This window comes from Ambystoma mexicanum, chromosome 1q (assembly GCF_040938575.1).
Source record: "Ambystoma mexicanum isolate Mex_15411 chromosome 1q, UKY_AmexF1_1, whole genome shotgun sequence".
In the NCBI taxonomy this organism is placed as follows: Eukaryota; Metazoa; Chordata; class Amphibia; order Caudata; family Ambystomatidae; genus Ambystoma; species Ambystoma mexicanum.
In genome coordinates this window covers 1,326,401,770-1,326,407,754 of record NC_090922.1, presented here as the reverse complement: position 1 = coordinate 1,326,407,754, position 5,985 = coordinate 1,326,401,770, and positions in this window count along the sequence as shown.

Below are 5,985 nucleotides of genomic sequence, written 5' to 3'. Positions count from 1 at the left end.
CGGCAAAGGCCATTTCTTTTTTTCTTTGCTTTCCTAAGACTTACTTGCTGCCTGCTGTCCTCTCTGGCTCTCTTTTTGGAGTTGTGAGTTGGAGATACTTCTGTCAGAGGGAGATCTGTGAGAGACAGATCTGGTGTAGTGACATTGTCCAACTCTGATGAGCTGCCTGCTGAAGCGTGTATTTGTGCAGCTGTGGTTATTGCAGAGCTTGGCCCCGCCCCCTCCCCTTCTGGTGCAGGCAGCTCTCCGACCTCTGCTGCGGCCGCGGCCGCACACTCATGGGCAGACTTTGCCCCCACCTTGAACCTCTCGCCTGCGCTGAGCCCAGAGCCCAAAGCGGATGGCAGGGGCAATGGGCAGCAGACCGCTGAGCCCTCGCCTGAGCACTGTGGCGAGGCTCCCGGGGACCACTCGCCAACCAGCTCAACGCCGGCCGCATCGGCACGCTCTGCCCTCCCTCCGGAGGGCATCAGCGAGACGGCTGCAGAGACGTCAGGCCGCGGCAGGGTGTTCACCGCGCTGGTGTCTCGGGAGTGCGGCCGCGCGGGCAGGCAACTCACGTTCGGTTCTTCCCGATCTCCGAGGCTTTCAGGTAGGTGGGGAGGGCATGTGTTTATTGTTGTAGTAATAAGTAAGCCTTATGCAGACTGCTCGGCTGATTGTGTGGTCGTATATGTTTATTGCTGGTTTGGAGACCTTGCAAACTTGGGTTGAACGTTTCCTTTTCACTTAAAGGATTGGTGCAGGGTTTGCCTCCATCAAGTCTGGGGCGTGAGCTTCTGAGGCAACGCCCGTCCTCTTCTTTGTGCCCCAGGGTGGCTGACATAGCTCTAGTGTATTTGGTCACCACTGACTTTGGGACATATGGGTGTGCTGATGGGTGTGCAGATGCTTGGGAGTGAGACGGTCAGAGCGTTGCAAATTCCACTCACACCACTTACCGTGGTTGATTGTGTATCATGGGTGGAGAGTAGACTCGTTGTTCTGTCCTGCCGAAGTTGTTTGAGGGGCACCTCTGCCCTCCAGCACCCGACGGACCACGACTGCCCACTTTCAATGCGCGCTCCGCACTGTAAATGCCCAGAAATAGTCTCTGTAGGACTCTGTGAGTCAGAGTCTCCGCCTCCTCAGCAATGAAAGTGGTAAGCAGACTGTCCCACAACTCCACGACAGACCCATGTCTTATTGATGGTACACTTGTGCTAATGTTGACATCAAGTGGATGCCACATCACTTTAGGCAGCCAAACGGATTGTGCGCCTTATGTATACATAGAAATCTTGCTTCCAAACTTCAGGACTGTCAGAAATGGGTAGGTTGACTTTCCTGTGGCCTGACATGGTTTGCGGCAGACTGATTCCTGTCTGCTGTTTGACAATTTAAGGAACTCCATGTCTGCTGAGAGGTGGTGGCATTCTACCATCTGACCCTATAGGGTGTAGCATGTTTATAATTTCTACTTAAAGATAAGATGGTGACCCACCATTCTCCATTGAAAAACAAACAGCTCTTTCGACAATATCTGCAAGACAAATACAAATCCTGCCCTGGTTCTACCAACAGAGCCTGGAGGATAGCTCAGGACGAACACGCTTGTCTTGGAAGTAAGGCAACTCGTCGTAGCACTGGTTCAAACCCTGATACCACACTTAGAAGCTGGACTCGGGCATTAATTGTGATATAACAGCCCAATGTAATTTGTTTATCAATAGCGGGCTAATATACAAAATGCCAAGGCCACTGCTGGCACCCTCCTGTTTTAAAGTGCTCTGCAGCTCTCAAGCACGGTTTGCGCTATGAGCAATAACTTATAAATGAAGTTAAAGCGTATTACCATCTTACTATGTATGACATATTGCAAGTAGGTGCCCACAAAGTAGTTGCATCACTTAATCTGTATTCATGCTCATTTTCAGCAATCTGGGTGCGTCTCTTACCTCTGCATCATGGGCCCCTGTAATTCCTGGTACATTCACTGAGCTGGCTGCTCTCTGCTCCCATAGATGCATGGCTGGATCAGATGCTATGCGATGGATCTAACCGGTGTTGAGACATGATGGTGTACACACCATCTTAGAGATCATGCCAAAGTTTATTGGTCCTGGGATGTGCAACCCCCACCTCACCCTGTCAGAATAGGACACATGCTTGTTTGGTGTAAGTTTGGACATGGGGTTGCCACCAGTCCCGGTCCAACATTAGCCACCTGACTAGCCCGGACAGTTAGTGAATCTATGTGATCATTAGGCGGTCCATAATGTAGACTATTAAATTGCTGACTCCTGATATAATGCGGCGCAGTGATCACATAGACCACTGTGCCTTGCATCCCATACTCGCCTCCCCCCTATCCACTTATCTTTTCGGCAGCACACAGTGAAGTGTACCGCCTTCTTTCTTCTGACCCTGCAGCGGCAGTTGCTCCCACTTGCGTGGTTCGATACTGACGCCACAGGGTCCTTTTACTTTTCTTTTACTTCTTATTACGGTAAGCAGTGGACACCCCCGGAACCCCTGACTAGAGCAGGGGACACCCTCGCAACCCACGCTCTTCTTGGGTTCAGTAATGGGAGTTGGGATTTTGTGCGCATCGAAAGTCGCAATAACTGCGGGGTGCAGTATTGGAGGCAATATTTTTGTACGTTTCCCAGTTAGTCACTGCAGTCAGCAATGACTGTTGGATTCCACTTGTGGCTATCACCCCTTTGCCTCCTGGTACTTGTCTGGATTCTGGTGGCCCACTCATTTGGATGGCTGGCTAGCTGTGGCTCCAATGCTAGATGGATTGAGCAACAGTAATGGCCGCCACATGATGGCTTCACTTATACAGAGGCAGTTTTTTCGCTTTGGGTAACAGTAGCTCTGTATGAAATGACTAATTTCTGGTATCATTACATGTCAATCAGTATGGACTACTTTTTTGTGTCGTGGTGGACTTTGAATCGCTTGATATGCCTCATCCCATCATTTGGGGTAACAGTATTTGCCACCTCCTGAATTATGAACTGCTTGCGCACATTACTTTTCATGAGCCCTTAAGATGGTTCTGTGTCATGCCGCCCAATTCTGGACCCCATAGTTCATGCACTACACACACCTGGCTTTGATTAACTGGTTCTAAGACTGGGGTCATAATTGTGGGGACAATGGACATTATACTTTGAAACTTTGACTAGACCTGTTCATTGTGTCTTCCTTTCACCCAGGAGATGATGTCCAAAACCTAGAACTATTCTTTGACAACATGCTCTCTTTTCCCCCGAAAGTTAATTATATTACAAAAATGCATGACCATCACTTCCTCAAACGTCACCGGGTTCTGCTGCTTCTTCAACATAATCACACAATAGCTTTTGTCATAGCTGGGATGATGGTCCCTTTACACTATGCAATGCACCGTGCACGGGCCTTCCTGCTAAACCCATGGTTAAGATCCAAAAGGCGCAGAAGCTGCACAAGGCTAATCTTGGACTTAAGTTGATTTAATCACATCAAAGGGGTCTGGGACATTCAGCCCGTGGAACAACATGGAGGCTCTTAATCCTGGTGTCACCCCTATGTGTTTCCTTCTGACTTGGTTTGGACACAGTTTGTTGATAGCACCTTTTCTTCTTTGTCCGTTTTGGTGGGTGGGGTATTCCCCCAAATCCTTCATTCTACATCCCTCTTCCCCAGAACACACCTTTACTGCCGATCGCCTCTCTAGTCCCCTTGAAATCCCCACTGCATTCCACTTACCTGCTCCTTAGTGCCTGCCACTACCTCTATGCAGCTAGATAGGCAACCACGCAGTCCTTAAGACACCCCGTTGATTACTAATCATGGAAAGACAACAATTCAAAAGTGCAACGTGCATGAAGGTTGACGCTAGAGATCCATGTGTTTAATGTGTGACTAGATGAGCGGTCAAGTGATATCAATTTGTATTAATAGAAACTAGTTGGGTCCAAAAAAATGAATATCTGTTTTTCCTCTGCCCCTATGCTTTTGAAAACCTTAAACTATTCCAAATCAAGGCATTTGTTTCCTGAAATAGGGAGGCATGCTTTTCACAGCCGAAAGCGAGGAGCAACCAAATATCATGTTTAAATAGCCGTGCACACCTTCAGTGTCAAGTGTCAAGTGCAAACATCTAACATGTGACAGGTCTGCAGTTTTCACATTATAATCCCAGTACGACGGCCTCTTTCCTTCATCCCTGTGAGGTCAATAAATTGAGGGCCATTACATTGGACATAGCTTAGAAATGGAAGGAACTGGTATAGAAGCACCATCTAAAAACCTGATATTATTATTATTATTATTATTATTATCATTATTATTATTATTATTATTATTATTATTATTATTATTATTATTATTATTATTATCATTATTATTATTATTATTATTATTATTATTATTATTATTATTGGTATGATGATGAACATTAAACACTGCTCTCAGCCCCTAGTTTACCCTAATGTTGCCTAAATGCTCTTCTCAGACCCTCAATCCATTTCATCTGCCAACCCAGCATATTTCTGCGTGTATTTAACTCTTTACTGCCCCAGCTTTTTCACTGATATCCAAGCCCTAACGAGTCCATCATGTCTGCTCTTCTCCTCCATTACCACTTACTCCATTTTCTCCATACTTCTATAGACTTTCCACACTTGAGCCTCCCAGCCCACTTGCTCTTCCTTTCCACAGACTAAGGTCTGGCAACATCCTGGCAGGATCACAATATGCCTCATTTTGCAAAAGAGCAGGTGCCGTACAACCACTACACTGGTGATAGGTGCAGTATAAAGATTTGAAAATATAACATAGCATGCATAAGAAAATAACACATGTTGTTTTCACACCAAATACAGAAGTGTTCCACAGTAAATAATTCAAACACAATCTATCTCTCTCTCTATCTCTCTTTCTCTCACACACACAACCACACACAAATACCCATGCCTTTAACATCCACTGGGATTCACACACACACACAGACATTATATGGATAACACAGGTGCACATATATGTTATGTTATGTTACTTGGCATTTATATAGTGCTCTATATATCATTGGTATGATCTCAAATCGCTGGTAGGTTGAACGCCCTCTGGAACTGCATTTCTAGTCAGTAGATAGAAATAGTGTTGTAGGGTGCGGGGGTTATGTGTGCAGCTAATGTAATGCCGGATGGTAGCCACATCCTAGCGTTAGGTGTGGTGCTGTAGATATCAGTTGAATGTGTGCAGTCTGGTGGGTGGACACCCAAACTGGGTTCTGGCTGCGTTAGGCCTGAAAGACGCTTATGTGAGCAACTAGGCCGGAATGTCATGGGATAGCTGCGTTTTATCATGGTGATGAGGTGTTCATGGGGTAGGGTTCGTATGTGAACAGCTAGGCCGAATTCATCAGGGGTATAGCTGTGTTCTAGTTGAATGATGGTGTATAGTAGAAAGTAAGCGTAGTGATGTGATATGATATGATGGTTCATCTCCAAAGCGACCGAGACCAGGCACGTGAACAGGATGGCGGGGAATACAGCGACACACGGACAAACATTGTCAGGGGGGTGGGCTTAAAGTGACAGGAGAGGGACATAGAGATATATAACAACAGTTATATAGCAACAGCATGGGGAACAAGAAAGCAGGGTACACAGAGACACACGTGCACAGTGGGCATACACACGGGGACTAGAGGGTAGGGTAATTCCATCCGTACCATCCATCCCGTCTGGTCCCGTCCGGTCCGGTCCAGTCAATCCAGTCCATCCATATATAGAAAAGTCCACATGGACACAGACATGACATGCTTACTGAAAAAGAAAAAAAAAACAGAGGATCTGGTTGACTTCTTTTTGTTTTTTTATAAGGAGTTAAAGTTACTACCCATAAAAAGAAAAGTCTACAAAAGGTTGTAAATGTCAATGTTAACTTTCCTATGAACAGTCCAACCTAATGCAAATCAAATCTTACTCAAGCTACATCCCTACTTCACAA